The sequence below is a fragment of the Pristiophorus japonicus genome, chromosome 3 (genome assembly GCF_044704955.1).
Source record: "Pristiophorus japonicus isolate sPriJap1 chromosome 3, sPriJap1.hap1, whole genome shotgun sequence".
NCBI lineage: Eukaryota > Metazoa > Chordata > Chondrichthyes > Pristiophoridae > Pristiophorus > Pristiophorus japonicus.
In genome coordinates this window covers 250,358,704-250,385,265 of record NC_091979.1, presented here as the reverse complement: position 1 = coordinate 250,385,265, position 26,562 = coordinate 250,358,704, and the positions used below count along the sequence as shown (strand labels likewise).

Sequence of the window (26,562 nt, the reverse complement as noted above, 5' to 3'; positions counted from 1 at the left end):
TTGATGGCCTCTAGTTGTGCTCTTCCCCACAAATGGAAACATTCTCTCTGTATCCACTCTATCAAAACCTTTCATAATTTTAAAGACCTCTATTAGGTCACCCCTCCGCCTTGTTTTTTTCAAGAGAAGAGAGACCCAGCCTGTTCATCCTTTCCCGATATGTATACCCTCACATTTCTGGTATCATCTTGTAAATCCTCTCTGCACCCTCTCCAGTGCCTCTATATCCTTTGTATAATATGGCGACCAGAACTGTACGCAGTACTCCAAGTGTGGTCTAACCAAGGTTCGATACATAATTGGATGCTTGCAATAATCAGGTATGCTGTAGGTTCGATTAAAAAAAACTGTACATACTTCAAAAGGTGAATACACGGAAGTAGATGGGAGATAGTTGGACTGCCCTTTTGACCTAACAATTACAAAATCATGCAGCAACTCATGTTGCCCATGTACACACACATCAATTTTCACAAGGAAATCTGTACCCATCCTTTCTCCTTCTGATTAAAAAGAGCTATACTTCTGCGAAGGCACCATTCTTTGGGGCTTTGCTGCGACTGATGCAAGGACAAATGGGATGCCACGAGAAGGAATGCACCACTTGTTGCAACCAGTATTTTCACTCAAACTTCTCTCAAGTGATCAAGCTCCGAATCATAATCAAGTTCCACAAAAATGAAGCGAAGAAAAAGTCTCACTATGACCCATCCCAAGCTGAGTGAGTGGGTAGCCTGCACCAAGGAGAGAAATCTTGGAGCAGGCTCCCCATTCAGTTGGGGTTGGGTTATGGCAAGACTTTGCCTTTCCCTAACTTTTGTAAAAGCTTGATCTTTAATAATACTGTCAAACCATGTTTTCAGGTATGTTTACCAGTGTGACTCTGATGATGACCATGGTAACATCAACAAAATAGACCACTGTCCAATGATCCAGGCTAATAAAAATAACAATTTTTATTTATATAGCGCCTTTAACATAGTACAACGTCCCAAGGTGCTTCACAATGGTGTTACAGACAAACAGATAAATTTGACACCAAGCCACAGAAGAAATTAAGGCAGATGAACAAAAGCTTGTTTAAAGAGGTAGGTTTTAAGGAGCGTCTTAAAGAAGGAAAGAGAGGTAGCGAGGCGGAGAGGTTTAGTGAGAGAGTTCCAGTGCTTAGGACCCAGGGAGCTGAAGGCACGGCCACCAATGGTTGAGCAGTTATAATGAAGGATGTTCAAGAGGCCAGAATTTGAGGAGCGCAGACATCTTGTGGGGTTGTGAGGCTGAAAGATTACAGAGATAGGGAGGGGCAAGGCCATGGAAGGATTTGTAAACAAGGATGAGAATTTTGAAATCGAAGCATTGGATAACTGGGAGCCAATGTAGATCAGAAAGCACAGGGGTGATGGGTGATCTTGACTTGGTGCAGGTTAGTACACGGGCTGCTGAGTTTTGGATGACTTCAAGTTTGCGTAGTGTAGAATGTGGAAGGCCGGCCAGGAGTGAGTTGGAGTAGTCAAGTCTAGAGGTAACAAAGGCATGAATGAGGTTTTCAGCAGCAGAAGAGCTGAGGCGGGCAATGTTAGAGGTGGAAAAAAGTGGTTTTAGTTATGCCGTGGATATGTGGCTGGAAACTCATTTCGGGGTCAAATAAGGGATAAAGTAAAATAGAATTGGACAGCACAGTGCATTGGAAACCCAGTCTGTTGTACCATGGAATGAAAGGATACTGATTTGAACTTTCAGTCTGCCTCGATAAAATATCAATCTTAGGTCAACATCAAGTTTCAAATGTATGCTAGCGACATCCAGCTCTACCTCACCACCATCTCATGTGACCCCATTCACTGCATCTGATTTGTCACGCTGCTTATCCGACATCCAGTACGAGATGAGCAGAAATTTCCTCCAATTAAATATTGGGAAGTCCGAAGCCATTGCCTTCGGTTCCCACCATAAACTTTGTTTCCTAGCCACCAACTCCATCTCTGTCATTAGCCACTGTCTGAGGCTGAACCAGACAATTCACACTCTTGGTGTCCTATTTGACCCTTAGCTAAGATTCCGACCCATATCTTCTCCATTATCAAGACCGCCTACTCCCACCTCCATAACACTGACCATCTCCTCCCTTGCCTCAGCTCATCTGCTGCTGAAACCTTCAGCCATGCCTTTGTTAAGTCAATACTTGACCCTTTGACTATTCCATACTTGACTACTTGAGCACATTCAAAATTCTGCTACCTGTATCCTAACTCTCACTACGTCCTGTCCACCCATCACCCCAGTTTACATTGACTTACATAGACTCCTAGTCAGGCAATACCTTGATTTTAAAATTCTCAATCTTGTTTTTAAATCCCTTTCTATCTCTGCAACCTCCACCAGCCCAACAATCCTCCGAGATCTCTGCACTCCGCCAATTTTGGCCTCATGCCTTCAGCTACCTAAGCCATAAACTCTGGAATTCCCTCCTTATACCTCTCTCTTCCTTTAAGACACTTCTTAAAACTTATCTCTTTGACCAACCTGTCCCAATAGCTCATCCAGCTTGGTGTCAAATTTTGGTTCATAACGCTGCTGTGAAGCAATTTCCTTCGTGAAAGGCGCTTTATTATACAAGTTTGTTGGTCTTGAGTTGCTGTGGAAAGTTGTCAAGCAGAAATTAATCATAGCAGGGAAAATGGGAGGTTAAAGCACCCTAAAGTTCTGATGTTTCCAGTTTCAGGAAAATGTGGAGAGACACCTTAAAAGAGCTTAACCCCAGCAACTCAGCTGGATTATGGCAAGACTCAAAAAACAGGAGGGGCCTTTGAAAAGGGACTTAGTGGCACAATGGGGTTGAAACACTATCCAGACATCTCTGGCTTGGGCTAAAATTTCGGTGATGTGATTAAAATTTTCCCCCAGCTGCAAGAGTGCAAACTTCATGAATTTGAGCAGCTTCAATCCAGTTTCTAAGGTTCTGGAAATACTGAGCACAAAAACAAAAAGCTATTAGTATTAATGAGCTCTGCTACAGCCAAAAGAAAAAAAATGACTACTTTCCCACAGAAAGTGTGCCAGATCTTTTTTTTTAAAAAAGGCTGAACTTAACAAGCGCTTTCTCGTAGAGGGGCTTAATTCTGCACTACAAAAAACACGGAGGCCTGATATGCAATTACTTTCAATTAAGTATTTCAGGTAGATTTGCCAAGAATTCTTGTGATCATTGCCAAACCAACTTATCTTAGTAATTTTTTGGAACATTTAATTTTTTTTTTATCTCTGGCCTCCCCCAATATAAAAATGCACGAAGTTCTGAACTTTGCTCGTTTTAAAACAAAAGAATTAATCGAACCAACAGAAAATCACTGATGAAGACATGATTAAAGCTACATTTGTAGGTGTTAAAATGAACATTCAGCCACATTTCTGAACTGCTAGTGTCGGTGTGGTGCCTCACAGGCAGGTTTGATTTTAGTCAGGCCTGCGATTACACACATCCATTTGTGGCATGCTCGATTTCCTCGCCTAAGATTTTGGGGGTTAAAATTAAGTCGCAATAGTAGCTTATACAAACACAATTTGCATAGAATTTTTTAATTTAAATTAGGTCAATCACTGAATTTACAAATGCAGGTTAAGGACTGAGGACATTCCATGACATGCTGCTAACCCATATTAGGTGCAACTGCAATCCTGGGGCATATGTTGCTCAAGAAGATCATCTGAATTTTTGTTTGTGGCATTTTCTGATAAATGCGTTTGCATTTTGTCTCCTCCATTAGATATTTTTGCTGGGAACTGGCTCTGCTGCAGACATTTAAACAGTATCATACAAACCAGTCAACACCTTCACCGAAGTGTCCAAGAGTATGGACCTTGCACTAAACATCCGCAAGACAAAGGTTCTCTACCAATCTACCTTCACTACACAGTACTTCCCTCCCGATTATCAAAATCCATGATGAGGCCTTGGACAACATGGACCATTTTCCAAACCTCGGGAGCCTACTGTCAACAAAGGCAAACATTGATGACAAAGTCCAACACCAGCTTCAGTGCAGCCTTCGGTTTGCCTGAGGAAGAGAGTGTTTGAAGACCAGGACCTCAAATCCAGCACCAAGCTCATGGTCTACAGAACAGTCGTGATATCCGCCCTCCTATATGCTTCAGAGACATGGACTATGTACAGCAGGCACCTCAAAGCACTGGAGAAGTACCACCAACACTGCCTCCGCAAGATCCTGCAAATCCATTGGCAGGATAGGTGCACCAACGTCAGTGTTCTCGCTCAGGCCAACATCCCCAGTATCGAAGCATTGACCACGCTCGATCAGTTCCGATGGACAGGCCACATCGTCCACATGCCCGATACCAGATTCCCAAAACAATCGCTCTACTCAGAGCTCCGACACGGCAAGCGAGCCCCAGGTGGGCAGAGGAAACACGTCAAGGACACCCTCGAAGCCTCCTTGAAAAAGTGCAACATCCCCACCAACACCTGGGAATCCCTGGCCCAAGACAACTCAAAATGAAGGGGAAGCATCCGGGAAGGCACAGAACACCTTGCGTCTCTTCGCCGGGAGCACACGGAAGCCAAGAGCAAATAGCGGAAGGAGCGCACGACAATCCAAGCATCCCACCCACCCACCCACCCTTTCAACCACCATCTGCTCCACCTGTGACAGAGACTGTAGGTCCCGCACTGCACTCACCTGAGAACTCATTAGTGTGGAAGCAAGTCATCCTCGACTCCAAGCGACTGCCTAAGAAGAGAAGGATCATACAAAAATAGTTAGCATGGGCATTTCCCGACAGTTTCCAAACACACTGGATGCTTCTGGTGAGGAACAGGAGATCCTAAAAGGCCACCAAATACAGAGGCAACATACGAGGGAGGCATTCCCTCCATAAACCGGGCTAGGGACTCCCATCAGAAAACTCCAATGTCAACCTTCTGTGGTGTCAGCAGAAGCAAGTCTGCGCATTGAGCCAGCTCAACCCCATTATTGGAAAATTGGGGCTATCTAGTCTCCACAGTCCCTCAATTAGTAAAGGCACGACAAGGTATGGCACCAAGCTGTACAAAAGTTCCAGATTTAATCCCCTAAATTAATTGCTTTGAACCAATGATCACATTGGCCTCAGTTACCTGGGAGGGAGGGTATAAAAAAGATAGATTTCCTGCAACTGATTGCTGTCCATTGATGTCTGCAGGTGTTGGACAAAAACAGGATCGGGTGCGGCCACGATGTCACTGCACTGATGAGATTATTAAAAAAAATTAGATTGACTTCAGATAGAGTGAATGCGATTTACCTAGCTGTAGGTGAAAAAGATTCCCTATCTATTAGAAAAGAAACTAATATAGAAAAATGAATTAGAGCTAAAATGACATGGAATTACATAGCTAACAACTGACTTCTCTTCAAGATAGATACCTGGTGACTAATCTGGTTATGGGAATAGATCAGGTTGTTTTAGCTGTAAATTAGTCAAGATGCAAAAGCTTTGTCGTGGGTGATAATAGACCAATACATGGTCAAAGCAGTAATAGATATGCGGGGTCTGGACAAGCGGGAACATCTTTTCGTCAGGATTATCTGTACAGGGCCTTGATTGATTTGACAATTCTATTCAGAAGTCTTCGGACTGGGAGCAGTACTAGGGTTTAACACCGATCCTTAATTTGGACTACTAGTCAGCTTGGCTCAGTGGCAGCATTCTCTCCTGATAAATAAAAAGAGAAACATCTACAAAAAGTTTAAACCGCTTCGTATCTTACAGCAAAACCTGCATAAATACATATAATGACTGGGCAACTAGGAAGAATGTGTTTGTCCCTGTTAGTTTAGCTGGGTCCCAAGGCATAATTGGTGCATGTACTCCATTAACTGTCCTAGCTTCAAGTCCCACTCCAGGGGCCCAAGTTTCGGGTGGAGTTGCTCCAATCTTTTTTGAGCAACTAATTTAGTTTGGAGTAATCGCAATTCTCGGCATTTAGTTTTCTTCAGTTCTAGTGAGTTAGTTTAGTTTCGTTTTAGTTCAGTTTTCTTTCAAAAGGGGGTGCATCCAGTCATTTAGGCCTGTTTTGCAAGTTTGAACTGCGAAAAGTTACTCTAAACTAACTTAGAACGGAGTAAGTGTCCACTTTTGTAAGTTCTGAAAAACCTTACCTAGAGTTAAGTTCAGTGCAGGCACAGCCAGAGACAGGGGGTGGGAAGCATTAAACACAAAGGACTAAAGCATTAAACACATCACTTAAAATGGCCTAAAACCTCTTGATGATCTTTTGCTTTATATCTGCTGAGTGAGGACAGTTGTTTCTCTTTTTAGAAGTAAGCAAGTTTCGGCACCCGGCTGAGGCAGACACATCAACACCTAATTGTGGCTAAGTTGATCCTCTGGAAAACATCATACCCCATTAATCCAGCCTATTACTTGAATAACTCACCTCGGACTAGATTATCTCTCATTTGTAAGAACTAACTGTTTGGCATTAACGTGCCTCTGTCAGGGACTGACTGTTAAGAGTAACGTGGTGTAACCCACCCTAATCCACCACTGTCTCCCACACCCCCAACAGCACTCTTTTCTCCCCCCCCCCACCCCTTCGCTCCGTGTGTTCCTCCTCACTCCTACACCCCCAACATCACTCTTCCCGCCCCGCCCCCAACCCAACCCCTCGCAGCCAGCAGCAGGACCGATCTGTGCGTCTCAGATACTGTAGGGCAATCAGTCGCTCGGCCCATGGATACCCATCCCACTGCAGCAGGAGATCTCTCCAAGCCACGACACGCCACACCAGCACGCCCCTCGGTCATGGCTAGATGCAGGAGGCAGGCATGACTGAAGGGGTGAGGGATGTCTATCTTTTGCAGGTGTTCATAAATGTTGTGTGGTGATATGATAATGGACCATGATTCAGTTTTAATGTATAATAAACTTTATTGAAACGTTTGCAATGTACTTTACTTTAGTGCAATAATAAAAGCATTCTTGTCATGATTCAGTTTCAATGTATAATATATTTCATTGAAATCTTTACAATGTACTTTAGTGCAATAAAATCATTCTTGTATCAAAATTTAATTTGATATGACTCTTTAAGATCACTTAACAACTCCAAATACTTAAAGTTTTAAAGTTACAAAACTTAGTAAACAATTTCAATTTGAAAACAGTTACAACAGTGGCATCAACAGCAGCAGCAAAGAAAGGCTACACCCAGCTCTCATCCAGATCTCGGTGAATGTGCACTGCCTCATGGGGGGAGGGTGGTGGTGGTGGTGGGGGGTGGGGTGGGGGGAGGGAGAGGTGGAGGAGAGAAGGGGGCACCGCCAGCTTGGATCTCTACAGAGGCTGATACGGGGATTGCAGTGGGAGCGGCATTTGATTGGCCGGGATGTGTGCCCTTATTGCAGCAGCTAACTCCCTGATGGCCTCTGTCAGCGTTGGCGCTGCTCCTGAGATTCCCACACTCAGTTCACGTGGTATAACTGCTATTTGTCCAGACAGTGCTGTTAACTCATCACCAACCCCTCTGACGGTGCCCTCGAGTGAACGGGTAAGGCCATTGCCCTCCACACCCAATGCAATAATCTCAAGCGTATTTGTTGAATGCTGCATCTCAGGAGAGCCTATTTGGATTCTCCTTCCTCTCGCCCCAGCTCTGCCTCGCAGCACCCCTCCAGTGCAAGGAGCAGGGTGGGGCCCTGGGTGTTACACGCTGCATTCCACCTCCATCACTGGGACCCACTTCCTCTGACAGTGGGCCCCTGGGTGTTCCAAGCTGCATTCCACCACCACCGCTGGGACCCACAACTTCTGAAGATGTGAAACCATGGAACATTGGACCAGAACTTACATCACTAAAACACGGATGGGTATGTGAGGAGACGATGGCATGCCGCATCAGAACTTAAAGCACTATGCAAGGATGGGGGTGGGGGAGTGGATGAAAGAGTGGAATGTTGGTCAAGAACTCATGGTATTGTCTGGGAGAGTGATCCATATTATGATCAACATTCTCCCCTGAATCTTCTGGATTGGCATCATGTTCTGCAAAATATAACAACAGTCAAATGGTTAGCAGCACAGGAGTGGGCAGGATGGGTGACATGAGTAGTCTCGCACGTAGCAGGCCAGGCAGCAGGTTGATTTGAAGGGTCACGATGTATTTGTAGGACTTACCCTCTCCCACGCGTGTGGGCCCAGCTTGTGCAGTACTGATTGCTTTTCTCCAGGCACGACTCATCAAGGCAGCGACCCTCTGTTCCAAGGGTGTCAGTTGGTGCAGATTTGGCGGACCTCCTCCTGTTCTTTCCCTTTTGTTGTGGGCTAATTTCTTCTGAAAGGTGAAAATATAACTTTTTAGAGAGTGTGCCTTTCTGCTGGGTGGGATATATACAGCTGGTCACATTTACAATTGCAATTCCATTGAGGAAAGGAAGATATTACTTACACTAACGATTGACCAAGGTCCTGCCATTTCTTTTTACACTGGCTCCCAGCTCTCCTGGCATTCTTCTGCAACTAGGTCCCAGCGTTTCTTAATTTCTTTGGGTCCCACCCTTGCCGTTGTCCAGCTCCTGCCAGCTCCCCTCAATGACATTAACTAGTGTCTCCACGTCTTCATGCAATAAGTTCTTTGTTCTCGCTGCACATTCTTGCATTGCTGTACTGGATTTACACTCAGTGATTTTTTAAAAACACACAGTCCTTACCTTGCATGCACTTATGCAGAACTCCTTTGCACTCCAAGAATCACTTAAAGACTTTTCACTCCTTCCCTTCCTGCACCTAAAAATCACACAGCTTGTTTTAACAGAGTACCACGTTCTCCCTTTAAATGACCTTGCATGTACCTATGCAGCACCTTTGCTGCACTCCTTTGCACTCCAAGAATCACTTAGATTTTTCACTCCTTCCTACCTGCGCCCAAAAGTCACAGCCGCTTTAACACAGTGCCACGTTCTCCCTTTAAATGGCCGATTGCCAAGGTCGAAGACCCATTGCACATGCGCACAAGCTATAACACGCATGCGCAAGGCTGCCGACATTACAAACCACGCTGGGCCCTAGCCCCGCCCCCCTGCTGGCTGCGAGGATACTTGCTCCGCCCCCCTCAGCCTCCGATGTGCCACGCCACGGTCCTACAAGCGACGAGAATTCCAAGGTAGGATTTCGGCGTGCTTTTTTTCCTAAATGGCCGACGTAACTGACGGAGGTGCACCGTTCTAATCATCAGCTGAAACTTGGGCCCCAGAACCTGAGCACATAATCTAGGCTGACAATTCACTGCAGTACTGCAAAAGTGCTGCTTTGTCAGAAGCATCATCTTCTGGATCAAACATTAAACTGAAGTTCTTGTCTGCCTGTTCATAAAGAAGTGTATATAAAAGATCCCATGTCATTTTTTTCTGAGAAGCGCAAGAAGCTTTCTCCTGGTGTTCTGGTCACATTCATTTTGAATTAAAAGCTACAAAAGCAGATCAATTTTTATTTGTTTCATTCCCAATTGTGGGGACTTGTGTGAAAAAAATCTGCTACATTTGCCGACATCAACAGCAACACCACTTCAAAAGTAATTCACTGGTGTTTGAGGATGTTGCAAGGAAATGAAAGTTGTTATTTAAATCCAAGTCCTTTCTTTGTTAGTTATAGCTGGACTTCGTGAAGTGAGCCAGAATTTCATATTCTACAAAACCTACATCGAGAAGGTCCATAACTGCTTCATCCAAAACCCTAACAAACTGTGTAAGAAAGTACATTATAGAATTAGTATTTCAATAATTTCTAAACTGTTGTTGACTTTTATTCTGTTTTCTAAGTATTTGCATTTAAAAAAATATATTTGCTCTTGGGATGTGATTGCAAGGCCGCATTTACTGCTGATCATGCCTTTAACTGAGATGGTGGCGGTGGTGGGCTTTCTCCTTGAATCACTAGTCCTTGCAGTGATTTTGCTCGCACAATGATGGGAATTCTATGATATTGTGCCAGCAATAAAGGATTGGCAACATATGTCCAAGTTAGGATAATGTGAGAGTTGTAGGGGAACTTGGGAGGTGATGGTGTTCTGATGATATTGTCACTCTTATCCTTTTTGATTGTAGAACTTGCAGGGCAGGGAGGCGGTCCCAAAGTAACCTTGGCAAGTTGCTGCAGTGCATCCTGTAGATTGTATACATACTGCAGCCACAGTACACAACTGATGATAAAGTAGATACTGAATCTGATGACTGCTGTGTCCTGGATGTTGTTAAGCTTCTTGAGAGTTACTGCAGTTGCAGCCATCCAGGCAATGTTGAGTATTACATCACGCTCCTGACTTCAGCCTTGTAGATGACTGATAGGTTTTGAGAAGTCAGGAGTATCCAGCCTCTGCCCTGTTCTTGTAGCCACTGTGCTCATATGGCTGATCCAGTTATGCATCTGGTCAACAATGACTCTCAAGATTTTGATAGTCGGCAGAAGTCAGTAATGATTGAAGGTTAAGGAGAAATGGTTAGGTATTCCCTCATTTGAGATGGTCGCTACCTGGCACATACGTGGTCCAAATATTGGTGCCCACTTGCCAGACCAAGCTTGGATGTTAATCAGGTCATGCTGGAGGCTGGCATGGGAGGCTTCATTATTGGATGAGCTGTAAATGCAGCTCAACACTGTGAAATCGTCATCAATTAGCCCTTTATGACAATTGGATTGTCATTGATGAAGCAGCTGAAGATGATTGGGCCAAGGATGCTTCCTTATGAAATTTCTGCAGTCTCACCTGCTATCCGAGATAAAAATGGGAGCAGTGCTTAAGATCTAACATGTTGAACTCAATGTTAAGGCTGGAAGGCTGTGAAGTGCCGAGTCGAAAGATACGGGGTTAGACTTCCGATTGACATTTTGGGCGATATTTCCGGCGTTAGTGGTTTTATTATTTTTCGGGATTGCCGGAATATCGACCATTTTAAAAACTGCTAGTTTTGCTTTTTTAATTTGGGCGTTAGCTGTAGCGATGTGAAATGAGCGATAGCGATTTATTATAAGATAAGAACATAAGAATTAGGAACAGGAGTAGGCCATCTAGCCCTTCGAGCCTCCTCCGCCATTCAAAAAGATCATGGCTGATCTGGCCGTGGACTCAGCTCTCTTACCGGCCCGCTCCCCATAACCCTTAATTCCCTTATTGGTTAAAAATCTATCTACCTGTGACTTGAATACATTCAATGAGCTAGCCTCAACTGCTTCCCTGGGCAGAGAATTCCACAGATTCACAACCCTCTGGGAGAAGAAATTCCTTCTCAACTCGGTTTTAAATTGGCTCCCCCGTATTTTGAGGCTGTGCCCCCTAGTTCTAGTCTCCCCGACCAGTGGAAACAACCTCTCTGCCTCTATCTTGTCTATCCCTTTCATTATTTTAAATGTTTCTATAAGATCACCCCTCATTCTGCTGAACTCCAACGAGTAAAGACCCAGTCTACCCAATCTATCATCATAAGGTAACCCCCTCATCTCCGGAATCAGCCTCGTGAATCGTCTCTGTACCCTCTCCAAAGCTAGTATATCCTTCCTTAAGTAAGGTGACCAAAACTGCACGCAGTACTCCAGGTGCGGCCTCACCAATACCCTATACAGTTGCAGCAGGACCTTCCTGCTTTTGTACTCCATCCCTCTCGCAATGAAGGCCAACATTCCATTCGCCTTCCTGATTACCTGCTGCACCTGCAAACTAACTTTTTGAGATTCATGCACAAGGACCCCCCAGGTCCCTCTGCACCGCAGCATGTTGTAATTTCTCCCCATTCAAATAATATTCCCTTTTACTGTTTTTTTTTCCCCCAAGGTGGATGACCTCACATTTTCCGACATTGTATTCCATCTGCCAAACCTTAGCCCATTCGCTTAACCTATCTAAATCTCTTTGCAGCCCATGTCCTCTACACAACCCGCTTTCCCACTAATCTTTGTGTCATCTGCAAATTTTGTTGCACTACACTCTGTCCCCTCTTCCAGGTCATCTACGTATATTGTAAACAGTTGTGGTCCCAGCACCGATCCCTGTGGCACACCACTAACCACCGATTGCCAACCCGAAAAGGACCCATTTATCCCGACTCTCTGCTTTCTGTTAGTTAGCCAATTCTCTATCCGTGCTAATACATTTCCTCTGACTCCGTGTACCTTTATCTTCTGCAGTAACCTTTTGTGTGGCACCTTATCGAATGCCTTTTGGAAATCCAAATACACCACATCCATCGGTACACCTCTATCCACCATGCTCGTTATATCCTCAAAGAATTCCAGTAAATTAGTTAAACATGATTTCCCCTTCATGAATCCATGTTGCGTCTGCTTGATTGCACTATTCCTATCTAGATGTCCCGCTATTTCTTCCTTAATGATAGCTTCAATTTTCCCCACTACAGATGTTAAACTAGCCGGCCTATAGTTACCCGCCTTTTGTCTGCCCCCTTTTTTAAACAGAGGCGTTACATTAGCTGCTTTCCAATCCGATGGTACCAGAGTCCAGAGAATTTTGGTAGATTATAACGAATGCATCTGCTATAACTTCCGCCATCTCTTTTAATACCCTGGGATGCATTACATCAGGACCAGGGGATTTGTCTACCTTGAGTCCCATTAGCCTGTCCAGCAGTACCTCCCTAGTGATCGTGATTGTCTCAAGGTCCTCCCTTCCCACATTCCCATGACCAACAATTTTTGGCATAGTTTTTGTGTCTTTCACTGTGAAGACCGAAGCAAAATAATTGTTTAAGGTCTCAGCCATTTCCACATTTCCCATTATTAAATCACCCTTCTCATCTTCTAAGGGACCAACATTTACTTTAGTCACTCTTTTCCATTTTATATATCGGTAAAAACTTTTACTATCTGTTTTTATGTTTTGCGCAAGTTTACTTTCATAATCTAATTTTCCTTTCTTTATTGCTTTCTTAGTCATTCTTTGCTGTCATTTAAAATTTTCCCAATCATCTAGTTTCCCACTAACCTTGGCCACCTTATACGCATTGGTATTTAATTTGATACTCTCCTTTATTTCCTTAGTTATCCACGGCTGGTTATCCCTTCTCTTACTGCCCTTCTTTTTCCCTGGAATATATTTTTGTTGAGCACTATGAAAGAGCTCCTTAAAAGTCCTGCACTGTTCTTCAATTGTGCCACCATTTAGTCTGTGTTTCCAGTCTACTTTAGCCAACTCTGCCCTCATCCCACTGTAGTCCCCTTTGTTTAAGCATAGTACGCTCGTTTGAGACACTACTTCCTCACCCTCAATCTGTATTACAAATTCAACCATAATGATATCACTCGTTCCGAGAGGATTTTTTACTAGGAGATCGTTTATTATTCCTGTCTCATTACACAGGTCCAGATCTAAGACAGCTTGCTTCCTTGTAGGTTCTGTAACATACTGTTCTAAGAAACAATCCCGTATGTATTCTATGAATTCCTTCTCAAGGCTACCCCGTGCGATTTGATTTGACCAATCGATATGTAGGTTAAAATCCCCCATGATTACTGCTGTTCCTTTTTCACATGCCTCCATTATTCCCTTGATTATTGTCCACCCCACCATGAAGTTATTATTTGGGGGCCTATAAACTACGCCCACCAGAGACTTTTTCCCCTTACTATCTCTAATCTCCACCCACAATGATTCAACATTTTGTTCATTAGAGCCAATATCGTCTCTCACATCCCTGATATCATCCTTTATTAACAGAGCTACCCCATCTCCTTTCCCTTCTTGTCTATCTTTCCGAATTGTCAGATACCCCTGTATGTTTAATTCCCAGTCTTGGCCACCCTGCAACCACGTTTCAGTAAATGGCCACCAAATCATACCCATTTGTAATGATTTGTGCCGTCAACTCATTTACTTTGTTTCGAATGCTGCGTGCGTTAAGGTAAAGTGTTTTAATACTAGTTTTTAAACCATGATTTTTAGTTTTGACCTCTCCTGCAGCCCCTTTATATTCATACATATTGTCCCTTCCTATCACGTTGTGGTTTACACTTACCCTAGTGCTACTCTGCTCTGTTGCCTCCTGCCTTTTGCAATCTTTCTTGGAGTTCTGTTCATCTGAGCTCTCACCCACTCTAACTAGCTCAGAGCCCTCTCCTGGGTTCCCATCCCCCTGCCAAGCTAGTTTAAAGCCCTCGCAACCGCACTATCAAAACCACCCGCGAGAACATTGGTCCTGTCTCTGTTGAGGTGTAACCTGTCCGACTTGTACAGGTCCCACCTACCCAAGAAACTGTCCAATTGTTCAGGAAACTAAAGCCCTCCCTCCTACACCAATGCCCCAGCCACGTATTTATCTGACTAGCCTTCCTATTTCTACCCTCACTAGTACTTGGCACTGGCAGTAATCACGAGATTACCATCTTTGAGGTCCTGGCTTTCAATCTTACTCCTAGCTCCCTAAACTCAGCTTTCAGGACCTCACCCCTCTTTCTACCTATGTCGTTGGTACCAATGTGGACCACAACCACTAGCTGTTCCCCTTCCCTCCCCAGAATGCCCTGCAGTCGCTCAGTGACATCATTGACCCTTGCACCAGGAAGGCAACACACCAATCTGATGTCACTTTTGCTGCCGCAGAAGTGCCTATCTGCTCCCCTAACTATTGAATCTCCGATAGCCCTTCCCGTCTTCTTCCTCCCCCACTGTGCAGCTGAGCCACCCATGGTGCTGTTGACTTGGCCCTTGCTGCACTCCCCAGAGGCATCACCGCCCTCGCCAATAGTCAGAATAGAGTACCGGTTGGAGAGCGGGATAGCCTCAGGGGACTCCTGCACTACCTACCTCGCCATACTCTTGTGTGCGACAGTCACCCATTCCCTATCCTCCTGTACCCTTTTAATCTGTGGGGTGACCAACACCTGAAACAAGCTATCCACGTACCCCTCGTTCTCTCGGATGCTCCTCAGTGCCTCCAGTCCTCGCTCAAGCTCCGAGACTCGGCGCTCGAGTTGGAGGAGCTAGAGACACTTCCTGCACATGTGGTCATCCCCGTTGCGTGAAGCATCCAGGAATTCCCACATAGCACAGGTGTTGCATTCCGTATGAACGGGTTGCCCTGCCATCCCACTAGTTACTCTTAAATTACCCAGCAAAAACACTGACTCCCACTACACACACTAAACAGCTATTTAGTAATTTATCGTCTTACAAAATCAAAGAGATATACTCACCAGCCGATCAGCCAACCACTTGCCAGCTTGGGTGTGACGTCACTTTTTGATTTCTTGTCCCTCCTCCCCGCATTCCATCATACAAGGCCGGCAACCATAGCAACAGCCATTCTGCACGTGTGTTTTTTTTTTAGGTGATTAACTTTTCCCGTGATTCCTGAGGTTAGGGGTCATCTGCGCATGTGCAGAACAATTGAGGTGAGTGAGTGAGTGAGAGAGTGAGAGAGTGAGAGAGTGAGAGAGTGAGGTGAGTGAGGTGAGTGAGTCGTGAGAGGAAAGCTGGTGAAAGAAGGTGTGATTTTTGAAAGGAGAATTTTTTAAAAAATGGAGTACGTCAATTCACGTTTAAGTGATGTTGGTGAGGTGGGTGAAGGGAATGATGTAGCAGAGACGGGAGAAGGCATGCCAAAAGATTTTCCGAAGAGGCAAATGCTGATCTGGTCCATGAGTTGGGCTCAATTAACCCGGGGTGGTCGTAGGAAACCACTACCACGAGTCTATCAGAGGATTTGGGTGGAGATCACCGAAGTAGTGTCATCAGCGGCCCACGACGTCCGTGAGCCAAACCTGTGCCACAAGTGCTGGAACAATCTTGTTGGTTCCGGAAGAGTAAGTATTAAATTTATAAAATTTATTATAATTGTAATGATGCAATGACTCATTAATTCAAATGTAGATCTGCTGGATTGTAATTAAGCTGGTAATGTTGGTGTTACGCGTTAGTTCCTAATCACAATCTTATTAAATCTTATACAATTCTCAGACCGCAGACATAACCATGCATTCAATTGCATACAAAGCATATTAGCATATAACGTTAGCGATGAATAGCAAGGGCGATAACTAATTGTAGATTATCGGTGTGTTGTGTAATAGTAATGGTATCTAGTAATATCTGTAATAGTACCTAGACAATGAGCTTATGCTGTGCTAGTCACCTTTGCAGAGGAAAATTTCAAAAAGCTGCGTGGAGCAGAGCTGGACCGGCAGAATTGTGCCAGCTCACAGATCTGGAGGAGCGGGCGTTGGCTGTAGTGGGGGTGCATAATCGTTCGACTACCCATGGGGGTGCTGAACCCGTTCTTGTGCCACGTGAGTAATGTATAAACCATCAGTGATTTGAAGTAATTTAATGCCATTTCAGTATAATATACGATTGATGTAATCTTATGTCATTAATGATGAGATCATGAAATAACATGATGTTAATTATATGTGACATTGGTCAGTGATATTTATAGCAGTAGTGTTGCTCCTCGTGCATATGCCTGCGTAGTGTAAGCATTCTCATGTCATCCTTCTCTTCTATTAACCTCATTTAAGTTGTCTAGGGTCCCCAGGCTCTATCAGGAGGGGATAAGGCAAGAGCTTCTCCACTCCTCATTCGTCCTGTTGTCCATCGACGACAGCGAGGAGATGGATGATGAGCCTGTAGCAGGCTGTTCAAATGTTCCTGCGGTCACGTCCTCCTCCACCGAGAAAACAGCGTGGCCAAGTCCCTTGCAGCAGGGCACCCAGAGTGGTTCAATGCCTGCGCCGACCCCGCAGGAGGTTGGTTCGGCGAGGTCTGATTGCTCCTCGACAGGTGGATGTCAACCTGGACATGGTTCAACTGTCTCGGACAAGCGTCAACATTGGTCGACAGCTCCTCCGGGCAATGGGCAGATTAACTGGTCATGTTGCCGCTCTGACTGCGTTAATCTCAGAGGAAATGCCACAGATGGTTGCGGCAATGCAGAAAATGGCTGATTCCATGGATGCCATACATCAGGCTGTGGTCTCGGGATACAGCACTGCACCCCAAGGTGCCGTACTGCCCTTGTCGACGGATGCGAGTCAGGAGGAAGCAGTTTGTTGACTGTTGGGTGGCCGTTATATTTATAATTGTTTAATTCACTGTTGGGGAGGGGGTGGGGGAAGAGATGGGTGTTTATTTTCACATGTTTGTTTGTTAAAAAACTGTTTTTTTAACATTTTGTAATCATTAAATATTTTTATTTAACTTAACATTGTTGTGCAGTGTCTTCCAATAACAGAAAGGTTAAACATCAATCAATACAAGGTTTGCAAACAATGGCGAGGCCAGGCAAGGATGAAACATAACGTAACGCAACTGTAACTGTCACCAACGTAACTTCATGCAAAGCGTTCATTTATGAGCTGCTGAGGCAACAGTCTTGCAGCTGTGTAACTACCATGGGGCTTTTCCTGCAGACTAGGGTGGGGTGGGGGCATGGCTTCAATGCCAGCCTCATTGTCTTCCCCGATGTGCTCTTCCGCCTCCCCTCCTGAGGTGGACCGGCAGTCCCATCTGGCAATTCTTGTCCCCCTCCTGATAGCTAAGTTATGCAACATGCAGCACACCACAATGAACTCAGCGACCTGTTCAGGGAGGTATTGTAAGTCGCCTCCTGAGTGGTCCAGGCATCTGAAGCGCTGCTTAAGCAATCCAATTGTCTTTTCAACGATATTGCGTGTGGCTATATGGCTTTCGTTGTAGCGCTTCTTGGCTTTTGTCTAGTGATTACGCAGGTGGATCATGAGCCATCTGACAATGCCAAATCCTTTATTCCCAGCATCCAACCGTGATCTTGTGGCCGACGGTCAGAGACAGTGCTCTCACGTAAGATGTGCACATCATGGATGCTCCCTGGAAATTTTGCATTTACTGCCATGATTATTTGCTTGTGGTCGATAACAAGAGATTACGTTTGGGCGTTAGTTTCCATTTTTAATCAACTATGGACGTTAAACTCAATCTTAGCGGTTAAATGGGCAGTAACTGGGCGATCCCAATGGAAAGTCTAGCCCACGGTGTTGTTCCTCAAGCTTGCATTTAGCTTACTGCTATTCATATCAACACCAGTGAGGGCTGTAATTTACAATTTTTGTGGGAAAAATAAATGAAATTACTGAATTTAATCCCCAAAACACGAATACTTTGTAATAAAAATGAAATTTGAATCATTTGGACACTAAAAACCAATTGCCTTTATTGTGAATGGATGGAATTGCAGAATGTAATTTCCAAAACTTGGGTAAAATCCCAAATCCCATGTAAGAAAAACAGATTTTGACTTACGAATCACTATAAATCAGGTCCTTACCATAATTCTTTGTATTTTTTAATTACTTAAAAAAAAAGATTTATAGCGTTGCCTACTCACAGAAACAACATTTCTCTGGGGATCCAGTTCAACAGGTGCTTAGTGTCATTGTACCTCAAACAAGTAATCAGGTTTCAGCTTTATACCTGATTCTCAACAGACTATTTAATCATGAGGTAATGTTGCTGTTCAGGCTTTCTCGCAACAATTTTAAAGTGCTCATGGCAGAAAGGAAAGATTCCTAAACATACTAAATCTCCAATGAACCAAAACCTGCACCCTTATGCATGCTATGAACGGGGCAGCATACTATGAGAATAAGAATTACCCAATAAATATGGTATAACATACCAAGGTTATGTGGGTTACTCACCATATTCTCCTGTCTAGTCTGAAAGACAGTAAACATCACATTTCAGGCTAAAACTTGCAATACCGTTTATTTACAAGTAAGATATTACACAGAAGCAGTAAACACAGCTATTTGCTGACCGATCTAACCTGGCCACTTGCTGATCTTTCAGTCTCCTCCCAATCATCAGTAAAGTGCTAGAAGGAGTCATCAACGGTGTCATCAATTGACAGCTACTCACCAAGAACATGTTCATTAACATTCTGTTCACATTTAGACGGAACTACTCAGCTCTAGACCTCATCACAGACTTAATCTCGATGTGGACACAAAAGCTCAGTTCTAGAAGATAACAACTTGCATTTATATAGTGCCTTTAACATAGTGAAATGTCCCAAGGCACTTCACAGGCTTATTACGAGATAAAAATGAGATAAATGAGAGTAGCTGCCATCAATGGTAAGGCCACATTCAACATAGTACCAAGGGGTCCTAGCAAAATTGAGGATCATTGCAAAGTTCAGATGGAAATTTTCCAGTGGCTGGAGTCAAAGCTAACAGAAAGGAAGTAGTTGCCTGTCATTGTAGCCACAGATTTCCAGCATCCACAGTAGTTTGTTTTTGTTGAAAGAAAAGGAAGGGAAGGGAGGAAAAGGGGAAGGAAGGGAGTGGAAGAAAAAAGGGAAAGGAACAACAACTTGTATTTATATAGCGCCTTTAACAGTGAAGCGTCCCAAGGTATTATGCGATAAAAATTTTACATTGAACTGCACGAGTAGAAATTAGCGCAGGTGACCAAAAGCTTGGTCAAAGAGGTAGGATTTAAGGAGCGTCTTTAAGGAGGAAAGTGAGGTCGAGAGGCGGAGAGATTTAGGCAGGGAGTTCCAGAACTTGGGGCCTAGGCAACAGAAGGCACGGTCACCAATGGTTGAGCGATTATAATCAGGGATGCTCAGGACGGCAGAATTAGAGGAGCGCAGACATCTCGGGGGGGGGGGGGGTGGGAGGGTGTGGAGCTCGAGGAAATTATAGAGATAGGAAGGGTCGATGCCATAGAGAGATTTGAAAATAAGGATGAGAATTTTGAAATCGAGGCGCTGCTTAACCACAAGCCAATGTAGGTCAGCGAGCACAGGGGTGATAGGTGAATGGGACTTGGCGCAAATTAGGACACGGGCAGCCGAGTTTTAGATCGCCTCCAATTTACGTAGGTAGAATGTGGGAGGCCAGTCAGGAGTGCGTTGGAATAGCCAAGTCTTGAGGTCACGAAGGCATGGATGAGGGCTTCAGCAGAGGATGAGCTGAGGCAAGGGTGGAGACGGGTGATGTTACCGAGGTGGAAATAGGTGGTCTTAGTTATGCTGTGGATATGTGGTCGAAAGCTCATTTCGGGGTCAACTATGACACCAAGGTTGCAAACAGCCTGATTTAGCCTCAGACAGAAGTTGGGGAGAGGGATGGAGTCAGTGGCTAGGGAACAGAGTTTGTGGCAGAAGGGAGGAAAAAGGGACGGGAAGGGAGGGAGAAGGGAAGGGAGGGAGAAGGGAAGGGAGGGAGAAGGGAAGGGAGGAAAGGGGGAAGGGAAGGGAAGGGAAGAGAGGAAAAAAGGGAATGGAAGGGAGGAAAAAGGGAATGGAAGGGAGGAAAAAGGGAATGGAAGGGAAGGGCTTGTATTTATATCGTGCCTTTAATGACCTCAGGGCGTCCCAAAGCGCTTTACAGCCTATTAATTTAACGTAGGCAGCCAATTTTCACAGAGCATTGAGAGAAGGACCAGATTATGGGCTCAAGTTTCGGACCGCTGCTAGAACGGCGCACATCGGAGAGGCCCGCCTAATTTATAGAACAGAAATTGCGCCGAATACTTACCTCGCGATTCTCCAATATCTGTAGACCCGTTTCCAGCTCGTTGCAGCAGGAGCTGCTGGGGGCGGAGCTACAGTCCTGCGCCAAAAACAGTGCCGGCAGCTGCGCGCATGCGCAGTAGAGGCTGCGCGTGTGCGCAGTAGCTCCTGGACCTCCCAGCACATCCTGTCTCCAGGCGACGACCCTATCCCTGGCCGAAGGGATGTCACCCCTATCCCGAGCCGGGCCCTTACCTCGTCGGCGGCAGGGCCCGCCCGCCCGGCATCTCACTGGGGGCAGGTCCCGCCCGAGGTGGCATCGGCGTCGGCAGTGAGGCCCGCCCGAAGTCCTGGTCGCCGATCATCTGCTGGGTGCTGGTCGGTGGCAGGCTCCGCCTGAAGTCCTGGTCGGCGATCATCTGCTGGGTGCTGGTTGGTGGCGGGTTCCGCCCAAAGTGCTGGTCGGCGGTGGGGCCCACCTGTCCAGCATCTCCTGGAGGGGCCTCATCCCAGCACGCTGTTGGAGGGCTCCCGGTGCTGCAGTCGGTGAGTAGAAACTTAATTTTTTATTTATTGATTGATTTTTTTTAAATTATTTTTTTTGTTTGATTTATTGATTTATTTATCATTTATTATTGATGATGGCTCTTTATTTGTAAAAGTGAAGTGTTTAATGCTTGTAAACTTCCCTTCCCCCCTCCTATCTTTCATTCCCTACACCTGATTTATAAATGTAGGCAGGTTTTTCTGAGCGTACAAAAATCTACACTTACTCCATTCTAAGTTAGTTTGGAATAAGTTTTCACTGCCTAAACTTGCAAAACAGGTGTAAGTGGCTGGACACACCCACTTTAGAAAAAAAAACTGTTGTAGAATGAAACTATTATAACTCACTAGAACTGGAGCAAACTAAATGCCGAGAATTGCAATTTCTAAGATGCTCCATTCTAAACTAGTTGCTCAAAAAAAAATAGGAGCAACTCAGGCCGAAACTTGAGCCCACAGGTGCAAATTTCTGGGTGTGTGGAAAGAGTGCTAACTTGATATGTTTAAGAAAATGTGGAAATTAAGCAAGCTGAACTAATACAATGGGTGAAACATAGTTAGCATGGAAAAACTTAGAAAGGACCCAAGGGTAATGGTCGACTTGTCAATTTCAATGTTGAGTCAATATGACAAAGCAATCAAAAAAAAGGTTGGGGAAATATACCCAGAACAATAAAGTACAAGTCTACAGTGATTGCATCAATACTTTATAATGCAATAATCTGATCACAGAGTACGGTGCACTACAAAATGACCGATATTCATTTGTGGGGAGGGCAAAGAACTGCAATGGCAATAAGCTAAAGGCAAGAACGAGAGAAGCTCACGCTCTAAAGTTCACGGAACAGGTGATTAATTTGGAGAGGGGGTGGGGGTGGAGGGAGAAGGAACCTAATGAAAGTATATATTAAAAGGTATGAAGCAAGTAAACCCAGAACATTACTTTAAAGTAATCCGGTATCAACACACCTTAATGACTGACAGAAAGGTGATTCTAAGGCTAAAAGGGCTTAAAACAATAAATCCTCAGGGATAAACTGCATTTATCAAAACCAAAACTGAAGAAGAATGGAGAAAGATTGATAAAGTTTGTTAGTCACAAATAAAGGACTGGTTTAAACACATTTTAAAAACAGAATTAACAGGAGAGTCGGGGGTGAGGGTGTGGGGAAAGAGAGAGAAAGAATTTGGGGGGGCGGGGGCAGGAAAGAGAGTTGGGGGGAGGGCAAAAGAGAGAGTGTCATGGGGGGGGGTATGGTGTGGGGGAGAGAGAGAGAGAGAGAGAGAGAGAGAGAGAGAGAGAGAGGGCCAGAGCAAGCAAAGAGAGTCGGAGCCTCAGATCCTGCTTCTCGGCACCATGTGGAGTGAATGATTTGGGCTGGGGGGGGTGGAGCTTGACAGATGCATGTCTGTCAAAAAAAATGCATAACGGGCATTTGGGTGGCGGGGGGGGGGGAAATGCAGTACAAATAGTTACACTGTTTTATGAGCCATTTAAAGCACTTGATAAAACTAGGAATCTTCAACAGGTACTTGTTTAGGTTAAACAAGCTTCATTTGAAATAAAATTCTCTCAACATGCACCTTTGTATTTCAATGAATATCAACAAGTATAACAATTAATCAATGTACATAGCAGAAAAAAATGGACAAATTATGATTTTTTGTTGTTAAATATCAGGTACAGAATTCATATCCTGTAAACTTAGGAATATAACTTGAACTAATGCAATTTCTAAGTTTTCCAAAAGAACAAGCCGAAAAATGTTGATGCACCTTATAAATCTTGCCTTTGCAATAGAATACATGACAGTCTACATAAGGACACAAGAAATAGGACCAGGAGTAGGACCATTTGGTCCATCGAGCCTGCTCTGCCATTTCATGTCTGATCTTTGACCTCAGCTCCACTTTCCCACCCTCTCCTCATATTCCTTAATTCTTTCGATCTCTTGGCTTGAATATACTTAACGACTAACTATCCACAGCTCTCTGGGGTAGAAAATTCCAACGATTCACAACCCTTTGAGTGAAGAACCTACTCATCTCAGTCATACATGACCGACCCTTTATCCTGAGACTGTGAACCTTTGTTCCAGACTTCCCAGCCAGGGAAAACATCCTCCCAGCATTTACCCCTTAAGAATTTTAATGTTTCAATGAGATCACCTCTCATTCTTCTAAACTCTAGGGAATATAGGCCTAGTCTACTCAATCTCTCCTCATAGGACTATCCCCTCATCCCTAGAATCAGTCTCGTGAACCTTTGTTGCACTCCCTCGGAGGCAAGTAGATCCATCCTTAGGCAAGGAGGCCAAAACTGTACACAGTCATCATCATCATAGGCAGTCCCTCAAATCGAGGACGACTTGCTTCCACGTCAAAAAGTTCACAGGGGTTTCAATGAGGGACCCAAAATTCCAGGTCCCAAACTAAATCTTGAAGGATGGAAGATGCCTGTGCTTGGATTTTTTTAACGTGTGGTGACCGTTGCACACCAGCCACCACATGGGCTTGACAGAGCTCGGTCTTGGCCCAACCATTAACCAAGACGACTGGAGACCAGCTCTGCTGCACGGACCTAGTGTATGCCCATATGTACACAGTATTGCAGGTGTGGCCTCACCAAGGCTCTACATAATTGCAGTATGACTTCTTTACTCTTGTACTCCAATCCCTTTGTAATAAAGGCTAACATACCATTTGCTATCTTAATTGTTTTTACACAAATGGGCATCCTTTAACTATTCTAGTACTTTTTTCTAAAAAAACTGTATGGGCAAGCAAAGACACAACTACAGGGGATTTAACCTTTAAATGCAACAACATTTGCAAATTGCGGACAAATGTCACTTGACCAAACCTGCAGCAAATACATTCAGAGTTGGAAATGGCAACCGTAGCCAAATGGCTGTTCTCATCCGTAATTATCTTGATCTTGGGACAGAAATCTGCATCAGTGAAAATTAAGAGTGATAAATATTGAGAATAATCACTCTTCCCAATTTTCTTCTCTCGTTTCCAAACACTATTGATTCATGTTGGGGTGTAGCTCCATGGCCACAGTGTCATATTGGACATCCATATAACTGCACTTACCAGCATGAGTCACTTGACTGCAATAAGGAACGTCAAGTTCAGTCAACCTAGCTGATTTTTCCTTCTTCCGAGCCAGAGGATACTGTGGATAATTGCAGCACCACCACTGCAATTTTGGCTATCAGTTAATGGTACAGATCAGAGTTCTCTATGGCAATATTGTTTTAAATCTTTTGCAGAGTGCTGACCAGATACAAGAAGTATAAAAAGGGAATGAAATACTAAACCAGTCTCCAAAAGTTTTTTCCCTTTGAAAGCTGGGTTGCATCAGTCTTCTTTGTATACAGATCAATGGATAAACAAATGAGAAAATCGATGCAGTATGCAGAAAAATGGCCGAATCAAGTAGGATATTAAAATACACAGCTTCAACCAATTTACTAAAATAAATCAATATACACTCACCCGCTGGGGAAAAAAACACAGCTGGAGCTATTATGTTAGCCGTAGAAAAGTTCAGAGTTGTTTTGAAAGAAATTAGAAGCCAGACTGGTAACTGACTTCAGATGTTGAACTCCTACCATTAAATGAGATCACCTCAGGTAAACGTGCAAAGTGATGTTTAACAAAAAAATGAGTACACACGATTTGTGAAAGCAGTTAACAATTGGAGAAGGAGATTCAACTGAAGAATATTTATCAAAATCACTAATTTTCACATTTAAATGGTACCAAGTAGAATATTTACAAAATCAGATTATCTTTATTTGATCTTGTTTCTGAACTATATTCCACTGAATTATTACTGTAATTGCATATTTTTGGTAAATCCTGGAAAGAGAAATAGGTAACTAACTTTACTTTTGATAATCAGGAACGACAGTACAACGTTTCCTTGGTCAAATACTTACACATTTATTCCAGAGAACAATTTACAGATGAGAACATTTAAAAATATCAAATGAGTGACTTCCTACCGATACCCAATCTCCCTTGAAACTTAACAGAGACTGCAAAGGCAACATCTGAAGACTCTGAAGCAACTGAAGTAGGACTTGTCCCACTCAGGAGCTTGGTATGTCTTGCACTGGTGCAAAGGCAACACATCCATAAGGACTTGGGGGCAAATTCATTCCAAACTGAAGGTCACCTTTTTGACTTAAGACTACTACACTTGGGCAGCACTTTAATTTGTTAATTAGTTTAGCTTACACAGGACCACACTTCCAATAAAATGTTGTTGCACAACATGAAACAGTTGAATACACACAAAAGATAATTTTCCTCCAATTCAAGGCAACAAATAATAATGTTATTTTAAATGTCAAAGTATCTGAACAGTAAAAGACCACATAACACAGTATCAAATGAATCTCAACAAGTTTAAGCAGATAGATTAGTGATGACTGAACTTGTGTTTTTTTTTTAAAACACTGCTTCAAATTCTTGTTCGGCAAGATGACAAAGATCCAAAAGCGTCTACTCTCAAGCTGTATCTTACAGCAGTTTTGTCTTCACACTGTGACACTTTGTAAAGTAAAATTCCCAGGCTCAAGACTGAGATTAGAAGCACAACACCATTAAATTACTGCCTGCTTTTCTCCTGACAAAATACTTTATCTCAACACGGGAATCTTAAGGGAATGCAACACGGATAACATATCCGCACGAATAGAAGACTGTTTCTTGCTTGGGGTGCTTAAGGGGAAGAGTAAAGCAAAGCTCATTTGAATTCTCCAGGCTGCTTGTTAAATGGTTCATGATTTATTACTGGTTAAGATAAAAGTGACTCATCCCATGTTTCCAGAGTGTACACAGTAAAATATACGGTATAAATCACTCTCATTTGAAGAAAAATGGTTGAAATATTTGCTTTATATGCTTTAAAGGCAGTTTTACACTAACCTTGGTTTCATTTCATATAGCAGTACCTGAAATTCAGCCAAAATTCATCACACTACATGAATCAGCATCTGAAACTTAACAGAAATGTCACAGAGCTCCTTAATCATGATTAAACAAAAGGATGCAAAAATATTAATTTCATAGGATTAGATAATATATATGGCAGAGAAACAGGCCATTCGGCCCCATCAGTCCATGCCAGTGTTTATGCGCCACTTGAGCCTCCTCCCGTCTTTCCTCATTTAAACCTATCAGCATAGCCCTCTATTCAGAAAGGTTGAGAATCAGATATAAGGTGATTGGCAAAAGAACCAACGGCAGTGTACCTTTTTTTTTTGCACAGCGAGTGATTGGGATCTGCAATGCACTGCCTGAAAGGGTGGTAGAGGCAGACTCAATCTTACCTTTCAAAAGGGAGTTGGATAAGTATCTGGAGGAATAATATTTGCAGAGCTACAGAGAAAGGGCAGTGAAGTGGGATTAGCCGAGAGTCAGCACAAGCTCGATGGGCTGAATGTCCTTCTTCTGTGTTGTAACCATTCTATAATTCTATTCCCTTCTCCCTCATATGCTTGTCTAG

The 26,562-nt window shown here is 43.8% G+C and overlaps 1 protein-coding gene across 16 annotated transcripts in view; it reads right to left on the bottom strand.

The window, feature by feature from the left end:
• The window catches only part of add3a (adducin 3 (gamma) a), a 341,424-nt gene that overhangs the window by 173,221 nt on the left and 141,641 nt on the right, over nucleotides 1-26,562 (bottom strand). For 4 of the 16 annotated variants that reach the window (XM_070876521.1, XM_070876514.1, XM_070876509.1 and 1 more), the window contains one exon: nucleotides 4,692-4,742. The exons of 11 other annotated variants lie outside the window; for them this stretch is intronic. The gene's annotated coding sequence lies outside the window, so the exon portion shown is untranslated. Of the gene's footprint in view, nucleotides 1-4,691; nucleotides 4,743-18,669; nucleotides 18,688-26,562 lie in introns of all 16 variants that reach the window. One more of the 16 variants, XM_070876516.1, reaches the window with a different exon arrangement.